The sequence below is a fragment of the Uranotaenia lowii genome, chromosome 3 (genome assembly GCF_029784155.1).
Source record: "Uranotaenia lowii strain MFRU-FL chromosome 3, ASM2978415v1, whole genome shotgun sequence".
In the NCBI taxonomy this organism is placed as follows: Eukaryota; Metazoa; Arthropoda; class Insecta; order Diptera; family Culicidae; genus Uranotaenia; species Uranotaenia lowii.
The window spans coordinates 221,148,122-221,168,636 of NC_073693.1; positions in this window are offsets into that span (position 1 = coordinate 221,148,122).

Sequence of the window (20,515 nt, forward strand, 5' to 3'; positions counted from 1 at the left end):
TCATGTTATCGGCATCCTCTCACAGAAATCAGCTTATGTTCAACACCAATGTCAGCACACTAATTCAGTTTTCCTTTCTTCTTCTTTCTTTACTTCATCCTATGGGTTTGATAACCTAACAAAAATGTGGAATACATTTCATAAACCAAAAACCAACAAATCACCCAATTCCTCCTATCCTACATTTAAATCCAAAAAAAAAAATCATTCAAAAAATATGAAAATGAAACCTAGGCATGCTACCTGAAGGCTATCGAAACTCGACCGGATTTCGCCGTAGCCTGGAGCAATTTGGGATGCGTGTTCAACGCCCAGGGCGAGATATGGCTCGCGATTCATCACTTCGAGAAGGCCGTGGCCCTGGATCCGAACTTCCTGGATGCCTACATCAACCTGGGCAACGTGCTGAAGGAGGCCCGCATTTTCGATCGGTAAGTGAATTTCGATTGTTTAACCACTGGTTTAACTACCTTACCTACCTTATTTGTTCTATGGGGATCTAAATTTGTGATATCTTATATGGGTTTGAGCCACATTACGTGTTATTGCAGTATTCATACCCTTCTCATACGTTATTATGGTTATATATCGACTCGACCAACTGCAAATAATCATGTGAAATATTTACTTCTCATAAAGTTTAAATTTTTGAACAACTTTCTTGACGATTACGCTACTTTGCAATTACTTAGATGATATTTACTGCCGCTATTCGCAAGACTGTTCCATAATGAATTTTCATCATTTTTCAGTTGTTGTTGTTTATTTAAAGAGGGTTTTTTTTAGCAGCAATTGGAGATGAATTTTAACGAGTCACGTCGCAGGTTCGCAGAATACGCCTCATTAATTTTTCAAAATTATCCTAAGGGTTCGGCGCCGATTGTCCGACGCACAAGGCCGAGATGAAAGATCTCCACTGCTGGCGATCCGGAGCCAGCGTCTTAACCCAAGCAACCAAAAGTCGCGTTTTAACTTAAAGATGGAACTCCGAAGTTCACATTCGGCTGAAAAAATGTTTTACGGGAACTTCAGGTGACTCGTAAAAATTACTCAGGAACTTCCATCGCCCTTTGAAAGGTTAAACTATCGATAACGGAACTTCTAAGCGCGTTTAATGGAACTTCTTTCAAGAAGGTCGATAACGTTCGCGTAACATTCCAAAACGCACCATTAAGATACTTGAAGGTGTTTTAAAGAACCTATATGGGAAATCTAAGCGACATGTCAAAAATGTTTTTCAAGAAGATCGATAACGTTCGCGTAACATTCTAAAGCGTACCATTAAGATACTTGAAGGTGTTTTAAAGAACCTATGTGGGAATTCTAAGCGAAATGTCAAAAATGTCTGTCAATTTCTTGTCATGGTATTTGTTATGTTTATATCTGTACTGATATTTACAAATGGAATTCAAGATTTTTTCGAATTTTCCTTATAAATGTTAAGATATTCGAATAAATTTTTGATGATGCGAATTTTTGTTATGATTCATATTGTGTACTGAAAGTCATTTGAACGAAATAAGGTTTAAATACTCATCATTACAGTGGCAATTAACTATTGCTGGATTGGTCGAGAGGCTGGTGAGTTTCATTGCAACCTAGAGAGCAGCGGTTCAATTCTCTAGGCGTGTAAGCAGCTTTTGTAATCAAAACAATATAATTAAAATCAATGAGATAGACCATGATAGACCGGCAACCTAGCAATCTGACATGTGGTTGTCAGAGCAATCTGTCAATCGGATTTTTTTTTCGGCGCGTAGAAGTTTCTTGACATTCTCTTAGAAGCCGAATAGCGTTCTCTACAGCCACCTAAACGAACTTGAAAGTAGCTTTAAGAACTTAAATTTTGGGCTGATTAGCATTCTTTTCAGATACAAACGAGAGCTGATTAAGCTTCTATGGAACCTTTTTAACCCTCATCCGCATTAGATTTCATTACCCTAATCAGCACTAGGAGTGTCGTTTTGACACTCCAAGCTAAAATCGTCATAACTCTCTTTATATCTAACCGATTACAATATAACTTATATCACTAGAAACCTTGTAATGTCAGTAAAATATGTTTAGAACATTATATATAGCTTAAGCTTCTAGTTTTCTCGTTATTCAGCATGAAAGAAAAAAAATCCGAAAAACATGCCTCAGGAAAACTGCTGTAGTTCATATATTACACGTCTAAAAAAATATTTGCCTTAAACATATGAAAGCTGAAGTTAATGTCTACATCATGGAACAAAGGAATATTTTTTTAAATTTTTTTTAATGAAATGGTCACAAAAAGTTCCAAAAAGTGGTCTGAAAAACCTACTTTTCATTCGATTGCTAGTAAATACTATTTAAGCGATGGCATGTTTTTTCGGATTTTTTTTCTTTCATGCTGAATAACGAGAAAACTAGAAGCTTAAGCTATATATAATGTTCTAAACATATTTTACTGACATTACAAGCTTTCTAGTGATATAAGTTTTATATGAAGTTCATAATAATTCAAACGACTTAAATTGATTTTACTTTTGGAGTGTCAAAATGACACTCTTAGTCGGAAAAGGGAGTTTGATGAAGCTTCTGAAAAAAGTTACAAGCATTCAAACTTGAAATAGTGTCAAAATGACACTCTAATGCGGATGAGGGTTAAGGGAATTCTGGTTGCTTGGGAAGTTACTGCCAGCCAAGCGTTTCGACAATTGGCCTTCCTCTTCTTCGATGCCCATCTGGATTCCAGACAAGCTCATTTCTACAAATCTCGTTCTCATCTCTTTGCAGCGTGTGCCGTTTCCATCTCCACTTATGTTCCCTATCTCGATTTCAGGGGCCTTTTGATAACGTCGGGGTCTAATTGCCAGGCCACCAAGCGCGGATGATGTTTCGCAGCCAGCTCAGCGATTCACAATAAATTGCTGTTTTCGCGTCCTCACTGCATATATTCACCAAGTACCGCACCCGTACAACAATACGGATTTGACGTTTGTGTTCAAGCGAGTTTCGTTCGTAAAGAGATCTGGCGTGAGCGCCAGATGTTTTGGAGACTCGCAAACTCAAATCGGGCTTTTCCGGGTTTCGTTGTCTTTTTTGGCACCCCCATCAGGCGTTATCTGGGTGCCAAGATACTGGAAGCACTCCACTTTCTCAACCTGTTGCCCTGCTAGCAAGAAATTGAAAAGATTTTATGAGTTAATTTCCATCGACTTGGTCTTTCCAACATTGAATTTGAGACATACTGCCTTGAAGCTTTCGGTGAGATCGTCGAGTTTGCTCTTCATGTCTTGTTGTCTTTGGGCGAGCAAAACAATATCGTCAGCCAGGTCAAAGTTGTGCAGCTGCTGCTACGGCAATCCTCGATTTGGTCTACAGTCAATCGATTCAGTCAAGATCGATTCAATCGATTCAGTCAAGAAGAGGATTGGATCGGACAAGACACCGTCGTGCAAAACCTTGCACGAAAATGCCTCGTACTGTGCTTCGATGAGATGGACTAGTTTCTCTGGGACTCCTCGTCGTCTTAAAGCAGCCCAGATGTTTTCATGGTTCAGGCAGTCGATTTTTTTTTTCGAAATCGACGAATACCAGCAGAAGAGAGTTGATTCGTTGATTTGTTCTTCGTAGCGTTGGAATGTGGTTCACACATGATCGTCCGGATCGGAATACAGCTTGATGCCGTCAGAGTGTAGCGTCAATCTTCTCCTGGATCCGGTTTAGGATCACTTTGCACAGTACATTGAGGGTTGTGTAGATCAAAGTTATGCCACACCAGTCATCGCTGTCTGTCAGATATCCTTTCTTCGGAATCTTTACGAGGATACCCTGCATCCAGTCTGCTGAGAATATTGCACTATCTCAGATGTCAGCGAAAAGGCGATGCAACATTTGTGCTGATAAGGCACCGTCGGCATTTCAGCAGGAGGGCGCTTCCGAGTTGACGCCATTAATACGACTTATTGTTGGCGCTTTGATCTTTCGGGTTCTGTTGGCCATCGCTATTTGTGACTCGGAAGACTTGTTCAAAAAGCTCAGTCCAACGTTTGAGCTGATCTGTTCGATCCGTCAACCGCTGACCTGCTCGGTGAGCACCAAGGCGGCAAGAAATGTCATAAAGTTTTCGGACACCTCCAATAGTGGCTCTCCATCTTCGACTATGAAGTTTGTCCAAACTCTCTTGTCTCGGCCACAAGCTCGTTTAACTGCCTTTTCCAGCCCTGCATATCGTAAGCGGACGGCTGCTTCGGCTGACCCGGTAGGTACATGCCGGCTCAATTCCAGCTTTCGCCTTTTTCCGATCATCGACCATCCTTCAGGGTTCATCCGACATCCATTCACTCTTTCTTCCACTCACTTTACCGAGAGTACCATGTGTGGAGAGCTAAGAAACTGTCCTTTTGAAATGCGAAATAGATTTGCATATAAACGTCAAACACTATTTGATAGCCCCTTGTTAGTCGACAAATCCTTCGTCTCCTTTCCCACTCTTCCGTCGCATTCGCGCAAGCATTCGACAGTCTATAGTCGACGACAAAACGGACGCGCAGTGCGTAGTGATTGAGGTCCTGCGGAATTCCTGCTAGAATTTCCAGGAGGTAAGAACATAAACAGAACAGAGATGTTAAAATCGCGAGCCTACATACTCGCACTTTGCCCTTCTTTGCAGAACGATTTTATTCCGTTAAACTCAAACTGCAATGATGCTATCGAAAGTTCAACTCGGAAAGCATCAGGAAGTAAGCTTCGGGTAAACTCGGCAGGAGTAAACAGCAATCGGGGGAAACATCAGCGAAGCGAACGTACAGTTCTGCGAATTCAAAATTCAAATCGTTTTCGTTCGGCAGCCGAACACATCAATCGGACAACGCATGGGGGCGTGGCTAAAAGTGATAGATACAAGGGAACGGGAAACGAGCGAGAGAAGGGTGCGAGGAATGTGAACTCGGTCCGTCGGGCAACGATCACTCGTGTGCATTCGTGTACGGTAAGCTTCGTTCTGCATGGAGGCGTGTTCGACCCGTCCGTGTTTCAATGTGGGTAGGAATGCGATGGGTTTCTTCATCGCTTCCTATCAACATTGAAACGGCGCGCGGCAAAGAATCACGCAAGTAGTTCAAAAGCTGTTCACACAACAAAAGCCCTGCTCACATTTTCACCAACTATTCAATTTCTTCTACCCAAAGCGCTCTAGCTTTGATCTTTCCACCTATAATACTTTCATGTTCTTTCTAAATATTCTACCTTGAATTTTCACAACTCGCCGAAATGCCAAAAATTAAATAAGAATATATCCCGGCGGCGATTAAAATAAGATAACAGAATCACTTGGCTAAAGAAGGGGGGAAATGGGATAACAAAAATTACAACACAATTCACCACGATGCATTTGGCAAAAAAGTAAGGCATCGGATGGATAATATGCGAAAACAAAAAGTAGCAACCATCCGATGTACCTAAAAAAGTAGCACGCATCGATAGAATTGGCTTAGCAATAGAACAGCACATGTGAGCGCTGCTTGGGTGATTTTTTGCCCGGTCGGGCACAATCTCACATGTGTTCGACCCGTCCGTGTTTCAATGTGAGTAGGAATGCGATGGGTTTCTTCATCGCTTCCTATCAACATTGAAACGGCGCGCGGCAAAGAATCACGCAAGTAGTTCAAAAGCTGTTCACACAACAAAAGCCCTGCTCACATTTTCACCAACTATTCAATTTCTTCTACCCAAAGCGCTCTAGCTTTGATCTTTCCACCTATAATACTTTCATGTTCTTTCTAAATATTCTACCTTGAATTTTCACAACTCGCCGAAGTGCCAAAAATTAAATAAGAATATATCCCGGCGGCGATTAAAATAAGATAACATTTCATAGTTTTAGATAAATTTAGATATAGTGAAAAAATAAGGTAGTAGTTATAAACGGAGATCAATAGCTTTGAGAAAGAGGTAGATTTCGAGCATGTAATCAATGTCTATCGCAGCTAATACATCTCTCACTGGGGTGTTGGGTGGTTTTCCTCGGGCCCGAAGGGAGTCTATTAAATTCGCCCTAGCGACGAGGAATTTGAAAGTAGTTGGGTGCGATGTGGTGTCCACCAGATCGAATTTATTATTTCCGAATATCTGACGCGATGCAGACTTCCATCAGGGGAATTAATTTTTGAAAGCAAATGTTTAAGATTGGCGCGATGAAGACTTCCGCCTGAGAATGTTGAATAATATGAATATGTTGGCGCGATGAAGACTTCCGCCGGAAAAAAGAAACATGAATGGAATGAAATACAGGTGCGATGTGGACTTCCACCTGATTGATTGAATTATTTCCAAACATCTGGCGCGATGCAGACTTCCGTCAGGGAAATAAATGTTGAAAAATGAACGTATGTAGTTTGGCGCGATGAAGGCTTCCGCCTGAGATTTTAGAAAAGAGTATATCTGCAGGCGCGATGAAGACTTCCGCCGGAAAAAAATTGGAACACTGATGGTTGTCAACTGTCAATTTCCAAACATCTGACGCGATGCAGACTTCCGTCAGGGAAATAAATGTTGCAAAGTGAGTGGTTGTATATTGGCGCGATGAAGACTTCCGCCGTAAAAATGCAAATTGGAACAGTTTGTTGGACTGGACGTCAACTGAATAGTTCCTAATAACTGGCGCGATGCAGGCTTCCGTAAGGGAAAGTGATAAATTTTGCATGTAAAAATGACAAGATGTCCTAAAGACTGCTTTAGAAAAAATATCTGGAAGAATGAGAGCGCAAAATTAAAATCTACAACTTAAGGTTCAGAAAAAGAACCTTTAGGAAGAGCCTCATTATTGATTTGGCTTACATGCGAGACGTTTTATTTTGTGATAAATTAATATATATTGATTGAAAAAAATAGTCGGAACTTAGCATTTTGAACCTTGCGCGTAGCATTTATCTTGAAGATTTTTAACTCGCAACGATATGCGTTGAGATCTAGACAGATTAAAGATAAACAACGAATTAAAATTGCAAATTGGTTTCAAAAAAACCCTTATCGATCAATTGATATCGCGGTGCATGTTAAATCAAGTTAACTATATAAAGTTATTTAGAAATGAATCTTCAATGATTAGCTAACCCACAAAGAAAGTTTGAAAAAAACTTAGTTATAACCCAAAGAAAATCTTAGCATTTTGCTTAGTATCTTACACTAAATTAACTAGTCCTGCAAACAGCAGCCGTTGATTGGGTATGAATAAACTCAGTCGTTATACAGCACCATGGATGACTGAAAATCTCCACTTGATTCGGCAGATTGAGGAAACCCAGCGGATTATATGGCCAACTTGAAACGATAAAATATGGGCATTTGCTTCATTCAATTCAAAGTCTTGTTGTGGTCAAAGTGCATCAGAAGCGTCCTGCAAAACCGGACGATACCTAATCGACACATAAAAAAAGCAACAAAGTTTTTATTCCGCTTGGCACCTCCGTCTAGGGATTGTTTGAATTGATGTTTTTCTAGAGCAGTATTTTGGAATTGAACCAGCCAGGTTTATTATAGTGATACTAGCAGTCCGTGATATTTAAGTCCTATTCCAGCAGAACATGGTACCGTAAGCCTCAAGTTTGAAAGAGAGATGATTAGAGTTTGAAAGAAGTTGACCGTTATGCTCTCTGCACCATGGCTCGACGTGATAAAGGCATTCTCGACTCCACTCCACTATTCTTCGACTGTTCCGTTTGTCGGCAGTTCCGAGGCTCGGGATTCAAGCTGGTCAACGTATCAACGTAACCAAATTTTCACTTCCCTGGAAAACGTTTCTAGAAAGATAAATTACTTTACCGTATTAACGAGATGCCTGTTTTCAACCACTAATGTAATTATTAATCATTGGAAAGCATGGTGTTGAATAGACAAATTTCTCAAAGTGTGGATTCATTTTAAGTTCAGTAAAATTGATCAAATTGAGACGCCAAACAAATCATTGAAAGTTACTTATATAACGTTAGAATATTTTATAAGACCAATAAATCTATCAAGATCTTTGGTAATTTACAGATTGTCTAACTAAGTGCTAGAATGACAGAAAGATAAGTTTTCTTTTTTCAATTTCGCAAGAACCAATTGTCCAGAAATCACATACAAATCTCAACATTATTGACTCACTACCTTGAGTTGACGAAACCAACTTGAAAATGTGAGGGTGCCTTTTGGCCGAAAAAAGAAAGATGATTTTTTTCAAAATTTCAAAGATAATTTTTGTTTCAATAACTAGGTATTCATTACCTAATTCAATCAATATTCAGCTGGCAGTTTTTCCGAAACCAAACGCACTGAGGAAAAGAGTAGCTTTCCAAAATCAAGATTTCTTTCTCAAAAAAAAACACCTAACGCATAAACCATTCCCAAAAGCCATATTTAATGAAAAATTCCGATCGAATTTCTCCCTGTGTATTGTTTAAATTAAATTCATCTCTCGAGAGAACGCCCCAACCACATGGCAGCTTCAATGGCAAACCAAACCGCGGCAGCGTGTGCACCCCCCGGAGAAATCCGCCAAACTTCCTTCCGTGGGTGGGTGTAGGTGGGGGGACGTGGATGGGCCAGGTACTATCTTCTAGTCGTGATATTCTCTCGCCGTGCCGTCCGTCAGTAGGATCCACTGGCAGACACAGAAGATGTGACCCGCGAAACGTTGTGTTCTATTCAGCGAGAGTGGAAAACTCTTTCGGAAAACTCGCCCTCTCCCTTCCCGGCTCAGCCTACCTCAGCCATAACACTTCCTTCCGTCTCGCCTAGTCACTAGTCAGTGTCACGAGGCCCTGATTTACTCTCAGTTACTGCAGACTAGGGTGGTCCTTTTTCGGAGCCAAAATTTGATATTCCCACCCAATCCCCGATATTAATCTATCAATCAAACATAGAAACTGTGCATAATAAGCATTTAAAATTTGTTTTTAATAAAACTTCAATATTTTCATATGGATATCAAAATGTAGAGATTTTTTAAAGGTATGATATTTTTAAATTTTAAAGTGATTTTTCATTCATTGTTTTTCTTCTTAGATTTTTTTTCCTAGCGGATGTTTCTCCCGGATTTTTCTAGAAAAAATGGTTTTAAGTATTGCAATTGTTTACTTTTTAGTTTTCATGTTCAAACAAACATTGCTTTCTAAAATCAGTTTCGTTTATTTGACTACCTGACACGGTGTGTTTGGTAACACTTTCCAAAACCTAATTAGATTCATTGGAATTATTTAGATTTTCAAATTCAATCATCTGTATTAGTTTTCTCTTAATGAAATTTCAACACTTGAAACAATCTACTAAAAATGTCAATACAGAGGTGTTAAAATATTTCTCAATTTCTGAGATTGCAATGAATTCTTCAAAACTGAAATTCTGAAATTTCATTGGATTCGGTATTTTTGAAACTTTTATGGAAACCATTCCTGGAGTCAAAAACTCAAAAACCAAATTTGTGTTTTCCTTCTTGGGATGCAACTCTACTTACTTTCCGGAAAGAAGAGAAGTCTAAACCACCAAAACTTTTCTGGTTCTAAATTCCTCCTTTCAGTTTGGAGAGAGGTCTCGAATTACCATAGAAACCTTTTTCGTTACTAAATAACGTCACATGCAAAGTTTGTTTTTGTGTTATGCAAAAACTTCAGAGTGTACACTATGCTGTGAGAATTCTCAGCTCCGAAATTACTGTTAGTTGGCATGATCTTTTGAAACTATTCAAAGTTATCAAGTAATAATTACACGGTCTATGAGTTGAAACTCCGAGGCATGACAAACATTTTAATTCTATTTTTGAATATAAATGAAAGCATCGAAAACACAAAGTTGAAAGGACAAAGTTGGAGTTTGAAGACACATTGAGAAATTTTCAGTTCAAGTTTGTGGAATTCGATTCTGTAATTGGCTTTTTTTCAGAAAGTCTCATATACAATTGTTACATATATATATATATATACATATATAAGTTCTTACGTTGGCACAAAACCACCAAAATGAGTACAATTGTTATGGTTTTAGCTGAACCCCGTGCAGTAACCCTCATAAGCAAAAATTTTACAACTATCGTTTTATACTTGTTTGGATCAAAATAAAGGATTGGGAGCTGGTATTCCAAAACAGTTTAAAAAGAGCCACCCTACTATACGCCATCATCCAGGCAGAGCACATCCCCAATCCAAAATGTCAAATGCCGCCTGCCCGAGCAAACTATTCGTCGTCGTTCGTCGGTGTTCTGCTGCTACTTGGTTTGGTCGTCGTCGTGTCACGTCAGTCCACTTCCGTCGGTTATCGCGTTCGGTTCACAACAGTCGGGGGACAACAATCGGTACACATCGTCGGAGTGGGCCGGTTGCCCTAAAAGACAGACCACTCGAAAGTGGAAAACCCGTATTTGCGTGCGTTTTTTCCATCAATCTAGTCCTATATTTATAACGCCTCCAAAGTGGAGTGGTCGCTGTTTAGCATGGCTTAGCTCTGTTTTTTTTTTTTTTTGTTAACCTTTCGAATACATCCTGTCACGGTTGAGCATCCCTTTGCCGGCGGTGAACCGAGTACACCGACCGAACACATAAATTGCGTTCCGTTCCGTTCCGGTGTGTTTGTTGTGGGGAGAATCCAAACGCGCACCTGGTGCTGTTACCCGTGTTCCGCAAACGGTTGAATCCGAGTGGAAAACCCTTTTGATCCCGGGTCCTAATTGGTCGAAGAGCTAGCCTGACTGTATAGTGGGTTCCTAAGACTCCATAGATATTTTTATGCGGACAAGTGCAGAACCAGGTGGGGAGTATTGTGGTGTTGTTGTCATTGGCGCTGGATCAACGAACGGTGGAGCCAGGACCAGGCTTCCGAAAAGTACTGGCGAACGACAGTATTCTTGCGAAAGTCGCACATGCACCTCGGTGAAAGCTTCCCGAATATTTCTTCCCCGACAGTTTTAAAAGGAGCGGTCGTGCGATGTACAGCGAGGCCTCGTTTTACCCCATGCGAGAGTTTGTTCGTGGGTATGAAATTTTTTTAAGCTTCGTGACAGTTTTGGGAAAATCTTCGTGACAGTTTTCAATGCGTTGAATTTCGCATGACAGTACTACTTACTCCGTCCGACTGTAGCCGAGATTCGCTCGGGCTGAGTTGATTTCCAACGAACGTATTTTCCTTTTGCTTGAAGCTACTGCGGGTGGTGATCACCCCAATCACCCTCTCCTCCCCTCCCCTTTTCGCCTAACCTGCACCGGCACCACGAGTTACGCGCCGATCGTATGCTGCTGCTCGGTGCGGATAGATGGCTCGTTCGATCTATTCGAAACCGAGCAGCAGCGCATACGATCGGGCATAGGTACGGTATGGGCATGACAGTCACCCGTGACAGTCCTGCAAAAACTGTCACGCCCTGCAGCCGACAGTTAGGATGAAATTATTTTCGAAACAGGAGGATGGGGGGATGAAAATCGAACTGTCGGTTGGGTTCGCTACAGCTTAAAGCACAACACTTTCGGCAACGCATGCTTTGAGCAGATTGTTCAGATACAGCCTGGGTTCTCGCACGTGTGCGATGTAGCCGAAGCATTACGATTCGTTACCGACGGTACAGCAGCGAACCGAGTGGTAAGGGAAACCGAGACAGTTTGTTTGGCAAGAAAAAGGCTGTCATAGCAAAGCTGTACTTTTCGGAAGCCTGGCCAGGACAGTGTGTTGTAGAATAAACATGAGTTTCGGTCACCAGGTCGTACTTTAGATCTTATGGCATGTTTTTTTATCGTGCTATTTCGATGGCGCGATGTTTGGAACAGGACCAAAAGGACAGCATCTCGTTTTTATCTCCTGACAACGTCGTGTTTCGATGGAAAGTGCCAAGATAAAATGTTAATCAATTAAACTATTTTTGGGTTGGTCCTCATCTGGTTTGGTCTGGTGGTGCTGTTCTCAAAGTTTCATTATCGAGAACTTTAAAACTCTAATACTCTATGAATCAATAAAATATCGGCAGTCTTTTAAAGTATCTTCAATGGTGCTCCTATGACTGAATTATGGGCGATATGCACAGAACTATTTTTTTTAAGATTCATCCAGCTCTCGTGCACTACAAAAATCACTCAAAATTTTCAATTTGGTTGAAGTTATAACAAATTTTGCCGATTGCCCTCTTTCAGCACAAAATAAACTTATTTGACTTTTTATCACTCCACCACAGTTTTAGCTTAATGGCACGATTCCAGATCCAACCAAAACAGAAAATCAACTTTTTCAGAAGTGCTATGTAGGAAAAATGGTCGCTTTTTGATGCAGTCTTTTCCGTATATTAGCCAGTCATTGTGTCAATCGTTATGAAATATAGACTGATTTATAGAATTTTTTCTCCTTGTTCATCTCCGGAATATTCAGGCAAGACGTGTCAAAGAAAAGTATCAGGATGGGAACCTTCCAGGTGCCCGCTAAACAGTTCGTTTTTTTGTCCATAATGATTTTTTTTTTCCAAAATATCTCGTCGTTAGAGATCAATATTTTGCGCACGGTTTGACCACCGAATTTCGTTAATTTTACTAGTGGGAAGTTTTTTAACCTTTATTAATAATCTAGGCAAACCAGTCAGAAAAAAACATGTTTTCTATCATTTGATTTCGGAATGCGCTTGATAAAACCTCGCACATGCATCAACTTCATAGAATAAATCATCCTCACTGTTATTCAAATTTTTGCTCATCGTTAGATCCTCTAGCGCTCCTTTTATGATTTACCACATGAATTTTGACCAAAAACTTGAATTCAAGCTGCTTTTGGGTCTCTCACTCGGACTTTCCTGATTTTTTCTCGATTCTGCCCAAAAAAATTTGTCTATGAGCTTCTGTACTGGACGCTATCTCAAAAACCACTTGACAGATTATCACCAAATTTTGTACACGTACTCATTAAATTACTAGGTTTCAATTTCCATTCATGTATTCAAAAGCTGTTCACAAATCAAATTGTTGCATTTTTTCGTAAACACTGCTCAATAACAATGGTTTATTTTTAGTAATTATTGAGAAAAAAAGTTGATGTAAAAACCGTTTGTTTTTGGCAACACAAAGTTTTCGAGCGTGTTGCCAACAAACAAAAGGGCCCTGTACAAGTATCTAACTATGACTTCCTTTGACCTCGATAATCAAATTGGCATATTCTCTACCATGTTACGGGTGTGTTACGGAGTCCAGACTATCCCAATTCCCAATGCTTCTTCAACGCAGCAACGCAGCATTTTGTTCATAAATTTGAGCCGTCACACGGTTTACCTTGTACTTTTTTAGAAAATTTTCTTCTAGACGCCTTACGCTGGAATTCACCAAAAACATTTTTCGGACTTGTGTTCAGGTTTCCACTCAATTTCTCAAAGCTTCCTGGGCGTCACGTCAGGGTGGGTGCTGATGCAGAGTAAAGGCGTTTACAATTCATGGAAGCTTTCCTTCAAACCTGCCCAAAGCTTTCAAGTTCATTTAAGCCTAAACTTAAAATCCACCGAGAGGTCCTGAACATTTTGTTTGAAATTTGTTTTCTTTATTTAGTGTTTTTTTTTCGAATTGAAATTCGTATTCATTACTGTTAAAAAGTTAAAATAGGAGTGATAAGGGCATAACGAGCGTCCGGAGCATAGTAAGCACTTCTCTCTTCTACAAAAGCATGCATTTTCTTGAATAAATTTTCGTGAGGAATAGTTTCGTACTTCCTATAGTATTAATTTTTCACCAAAAAAGAAATCTCCTTATCATCTTTATAGAAATATTTAAACTAAAACATCTTGGTTCTCAAGTGACGTAAATGTTATAATTTTCAAGCACCAGGAAATAAGCTTTTATGATCTTTGAATCATTTTGATCAATAATGTACGCGCTGCAACATGATATACACATTGTTGCTCAATTTTCATCATCATTAATTTTTTTATTTTTCACTTAAATCAATTTTAAAATTCGTTTTTACTTTAATTTGTTTACTGGGAGCGAACAGAGCACAATTAATCGGGGCACGATGAGCGTTATCTGCCGTAGCATCTAGCAGCGAATTCAACTCGATGTAGCCAACTGAATGATAGAGCTACAGCTGCACCAGTTTACATCTGACGATTTGGCCTATTGGTACGCATACGCCTCACCGTTCAGTGTAAAATGCATCGACCATGAATGGTAAATGAAAAAAAATCACCCCGAACAGGAATCGAACTCGAGCCTACTGATTACCTCTCAGACATCTAACCAATAGGCCAAATCATCAGATGAAACAAGTCACGCTGTAGCTCTATTATTCAGTCGACTTCATCGAGTGAAATTCGCTGCTAGATTCCACGACAGAAAACGCTCATCGTGCCCCGATTAATGTTGCTTATACTGCCCCAGTAGGGGTTCTCATTATGCCCCTATAGTGACTGATTTTCAGTTTACGGCAAAAAAAATTAAAATGCATTTATAATCAAAGGTTTGAAGAACCTCTTAGCTGAATGAAACTATAATTTCAAAGTAGTCGATGTTTCCTTTGAATTCAGCTACTGTAGCTGAGTTCAAAGGAATCATCGACTACTTCGAAATCTTTAGAATGCATTTTTTAACGTTTTTATCTACTTTTCAAGTATCAGCCAATTAGGAAACTTTTTAAGTGTCTGAACACGAAACAATGATGTAAGTAAGTCACATACAATAGCTGTTTTCTATGGTTAAATAAGCGTCTTCCTTAAGGAGTCATTATGCCCTTATATCTCCTATATGTCTTCCCATTATTCCAATTTCATGTTTCAATAACATGATCTCAAAGGAAAATTCTCTGGCCATTACTCTGTCGATGTAGTAATATAAATAAAAAAATGATTTTAACCATGTTCCGAAAAATAAGTAACAATCTTGACTCAGACTTGATGCCAAAACCTCGAAAACTAGGTTCAGAATTCTGCTCCAGTTTTTCAGAATTGTCTCTTTTATTGATAGAAATTCGCTCTGAATATAAACGGCGCGTTCGTAAATTGATTTTTTTGGGTGATGCATCAGACGATAGATTTGTTTAGTAGATGTCAAACCACTTTCCAATGCTTTTGCATACGTTTGTTTATAATTTAAAAAAAAAATACGAACACGCCGTTAGTTTTCAATGAGATTTAACTCATTGAGAGGTTCTGGTTTCATATCGTAATCATCAAAATTGTATTTCTCTTTTTATATTTCGGATTCTGTGTCCAGTTTGGGATTCTTGATTTTCAGTTTGGAATCATTATTAGAAAATAGAATTAAAATGCTAATTTGAAATTGTCGTTAAAATTTGGTTGAGCATTTCATTCAAAACTTGATTCATTATTTGAAACTGATATGAATTTCCGAAACTGAGATAGAAATTTTCTGACTTAAAAAAATTAGAAACCATCCTGAGTTTCGAAGTTCTTAACCCTTCGTTTCATAAAGTAACAAATTTGCAACAATTATTGTATGAAAAAAGAGAAAATCGTATTTTATTTTTATTTTTTTTTCTTAATGTTTACATTATTTCCAACAGTTAAAAATTATTTTTAAGGGAAAATTTAAAAAAAAACATGAAAATCAGATTCATTATTTGCAATCCACATTTTCTTCCAAATTTCTGCATAAATATTTTCTGATAACAGAGCCAAGCACAAAAAAACCATCGAGTAATGGAGCGGAAAGCGTCCAATGATTGAACAATTAAAAAAACTTGACTTTTTGGCTCTGTTATTAGCTCCCAAATATATCCGATTACCGAGCAAGTACAGTATAAGGTAAAACTTGAGTTAAGTGTTTTCGGTGTTTTATCTACGCGTGTTTAAAGTTTTTAATGGAAAAAACTCATTATTGATTGTTAGTTTGCTACAAATCAATCCAAATCTTATATTAACTTTTTATATCAATGGGAAGCGACTAACTATACCAAAAAAACTCATTTAAAAAACTATATGAACTCAGCCGAACTCAAGTTATAAATTGTTGAAAAAGGGACATATTTTGGATATTTTTTTAATATATCTCATTCCTTAGTTGAAATGTAGGAAATGTAGAAATTCGCATCAGCATTATTTTACTGTTCGACCAAAAACTGAGCAATTTTCGAAAAGAGTTGTAATTGTTTGAGATAAAAATTTATGCTTGAACAAAAAAAAAAAAGAAAAAAAACTATTTTTTTTATGCATAAGGCATGTGCATTGTTGCATGTTTGATGAAATTTGCAAACCTGTTCAACTAAAAACCTTTTTAAATGTAAAAAAATGTGTTACCCACTGACTCGTCGGTGATTTAATCAGACCGTTCACACTTTCTCAAGAGGAAGAATTACCAAGCTGGTTAAAATCCTCTATAAATAAACAAAATAGAATAGAATAGATTTAATCAGACTAATTCGACACATGATCGATTTTTTTCTGTTTTCCAGCCCTTGGCTGAAATATGTATTTCACATGTTCGACAAAATTGTGTGTTTTTTTGATATTTCAAGTTTCTGAATCGTATAGTTTAAAAAAGATATCAAATAAAAACTTAAATCCATTAGAAGGTATTATTTTTGAAACGCCGTAACTTTGTTGATTCTCATGCGTTTTTGATGATGTCTTCGAAAAAGTTTCTTAACACATTGCGGAACAAATACGAGTTATCTCGTTTTTCGCTTGCCGCGCATGTGAATACATCATTTTCTCCAACTAATTATTTTAAAAATTATTTTTTTTGTTTCGGTCGTGGATTCCCTCAAGAATATGAAAGATCCTCGAAAAATATGAAAATGTTGCATAAACATTAAATTTCTATCGTTTACCGTTTGGTCGTAATTAATTTATTTTGATGGCTTTTTGATTCATTTAACCCTGTATGCATCGATTAGCGTAAGTTTCCTACTTTGTTTCTAAGAATTCCTCATTCAAATCCTGCTTACCGTTTTAAGATTTTGGGAATTAATTTCGATTCTTCTTGAACAACCTCCTGAACATTTCTAAGTGATTCTTATAAATCTTCGGGAACACAACGTTCACATTTTTAAATCGCGAAATGCTTATGTTTTTGTTTCCTACTCCAAACACGAAGCAATAAATTCAGTTCTATGTGTACCGATATCCTCCAAAGCCTTTAAAGAAACATCAATTTATGTCATTAATCAGGTTTGTTTGGATCATAACAAGATGCGTACTCTGGACTGTGCTCTGGTTTCCTGTATTTGCCATGCAATGTTATGTGATTCAGAAAATTTATATCCAACGGCTGGAAATGCAGCATCACCGATAAACAGCGGGTGGTTTGGGCTGCAAACAATGCAGCCAATTATTGATTTAAAATCGTTTTTGAGCGTCCACCCGATAACCAATTCAGAAATTAAAATATAGGTAAAATATTCAGCTCCAAACCTGACTCCCCAGAAAGCTGTGCCAAAACTGCAATATAAGCATTCCAAATCTTGCTCATCGGGGTATATCGAACACTAATTGAGAAATGGGGTGGGATCATTAGCATAGGGTTAATCTCAATGCTTCTTCCTTGTTGATGTTCTTTGCCGCGAATTTGTCGACTACGAAACTTGTGACAGTTTGTTGCTAGCAATTTGTATTATGTAGAAATAGGTTTATCACGTTTGAACAGACCATGTTCATTTCTTATGTAAGCATTTTTTTCGTTCTTTTAACCTAACAGTTCAGGTGAGTTTTTGTTTCGGTCGTAGACTTCGACTCGCAGTTTCTCTTTGCTAACTTTTTAAGATGTCGTATTTTTCGATCGACGATCTTGAACAATCTTGTGCGTGTTTGCACAAAACATATCAACAATATAAACTGCACGTACTGTCAAAGTTCTCATAGTTCATATGTTTAGTTTCAATTTGTTTACGAGTTGCTTGTAACGGGAGGATAACAAAAAAACACTATGCGACAAACTGTTCGTACCATACCCATTTTACCCTAGATATTTACTCATTCGTGTCTGTTGTCGTCAAATTTGTGTGGAAACAACCGGCATAAGCAAGAAAAGTGGTCTCTTTTGCCTGCTGCTGTACATAAATTTTCATTACCGCAGCTATATCAACAACACTTGAGTTATTAAAGATAGGAGAGAATATCGTCGTAGAACACAGAGACAGGACAGGGAATGAGGGCGGTCACCTGAGAAGAGCTGAAGAAACACGATTCGCATTCATATTGTTTGAGTTACAATACAGTCTGCGCGGTGCCACTTTCAAAATCCTTTGTTTATCTTTTTTTTCACTTTTATCCTTCATTTCTGTGCTACACAGCGTAATGAAGGAGAAAATGTCTACAAAAATGTAAATGGAGCATCTGATACTCTACTAGGATTTTTTTAATTACTCGAAAATTATAATTATGGCAATGCATTGTATCAGTCTTGTCCAAAGTTTGGTATAGCTTCAGTATGCTATTAGACCTCACAGTCTGAATGTAAATAAATTCACAGTAATGAAATTTATCAAAATTATCGATTTCCACAACCATCTGTGTGGGTAAATTTTCTACTTGAAAATGAAAAACGGTGCCGGCCACGTCCAGAAAGCCAAAAGATTGATTGACGCGAGAATTTGTGTTACCTGAGGTTTACTTTGCATGTCAACAAAATCACATTTTGAAGCCGTGTTGGTCAATAGATTTCAAAAAGAACATGGAATTTGTATTCTATTTTATTATCTTTTTTCCCTTGTTCCTGGCGTTTGAAATATCCGATACTCTCACCTTGAATTGAACTGTTACAGTTTTTCAAGAAATATTATACGATTCTAAGGGATTGATCAGGGCAGTGCGATTTAGAAACCAGGTAAAACTTCTGTTTGAATAACATAAAGTAAATCAAGATAAAAGATTTCTTTAAAGTTCGTATGATCAACTTTTCTGCACAAACAGATCCATAGACGTTTAGATCAGTTTACTTTTCTCGGTCGGATTACAAGATTGACTGTTGAACAGACACATACAGAAGTGAAACTCGCAATAGTTTTCCCAATTTGGAGCAAACATTTGATTTGGAACGAGCTTGAACCAGTAAGGTCAGGAAGCGGCGGGCACACGATGGCCATGGTGGAGTGGAAACGTAAATGGCAAAGTTGCAAAAATAGAACGTTTCACTATCATCCGGCCGGTGTGATGGGTGGTGATGGGCGGCAAATCAGTGAGATGTGTTTTCCAACCAACAAACCATTTCCCAAACCCACGGCCACGGCCAACTCGCAGCTCAACTCGAGATGAGACACGCTCAGTTGCGTTGAACCGGACAGAATCAATCGGAAGGAGACGATGACGACGATGACGACGACGGTCAATATTTGGTTTGTGGTTTGGAATTTTTCCTCAAAAGGAAGATCTATTTTCAGAGCCTGTTGAAATTTGCAGAAAGATAAACTTTTGCATCAATCGATCATTCAGAAACAGACTTGAACAACAATTTTTGAGAGTTGAATTTTCCTGAATAAAACCCCAAGCAACAATCAAAACTGTTATATATTGGATTCTGGGTTTAAGACCTGTTTTAAACATAGTAAAGGGCGAACACGAAATAATTGCGACACCGAAAATGTCATGCCAATTTTCTTGTAATATTTAGAATCAAGACCAAAATTTTAGGGTAGCTTTATACATACATTAACTGCAAAAATCAAAAGAAAAGTTAATCCATGGAGCCTTGAGTGTGAATTTGAACGCATTTTCGCTTGATGCCCACCATCAAAGTCTTTACAGCGTCATTCGGTGCCAGTTTCTCAGTTTTTTTTTCCATCTTCTTAACATGTCCTTTTCGTCTTTGACTGTCTTCTTACTCTTCCGAAGTTCCCGCTTCATTATTGCCCAGTACTGCTCCAGCTGGCGCAGCTCCGGACAGTTTGGCGGGTTCATGTCCTTTGGAACAAAATGGCCCCATACCACTCCAGGACACTTTAAGAATAGTGGCATGATGCCAAATCTGGCCAAAATAGTGGAACTTCGTCGTGCTGCTGCAAGAACGGCAAAAGGCGCTTCTCGAGGCACTCAGATTTGTAGATCTCGCCATTTACTGTGCCCTTTGTCACGAAAGGCTCACTCCTCAGTCCGCAAGAGCAGATGGCCTGCCGAACAAGATATTTGGAGATATTTTCTTCTTCTTAAATTTGTCGTCCATATCAAACTTGCTCTTGCCGGTGAAAAACTCCAACCCCGGAATTTGCTTAAAATCGACTTTTATATACGTTTGGTCGTCCATCACACAGCAGCCATATTTTGTCAGCATCTTCTCGTAGAGCTTCCGTGCCCGAGTTTCAGCCGTCGATTGTTGCCGCTCATCGCGGTTTGGGAAATTCTGTACCTTGATAATGTATGAAGCCCAGCTGTCTTCTTTGAATTCTGGACGTAGCTCTGCGACATGCCGATCTTCTTAGCCAAATCACGGTTTAAGACGTTGGGATTTGCTTTAATTATCCGCTTCACCTTTCTCCCCCTCTTCCCACCTTGTTATCCGGTCCCGGTTTTCTTCCAGCTCCTTAGCCGTGGTCCAACGTCAACCGCTCCTAGAACCGCTTCAAACTCTGGAGAGGGTTGAATGTTGAATTTTCAACATTTTTCCCAACT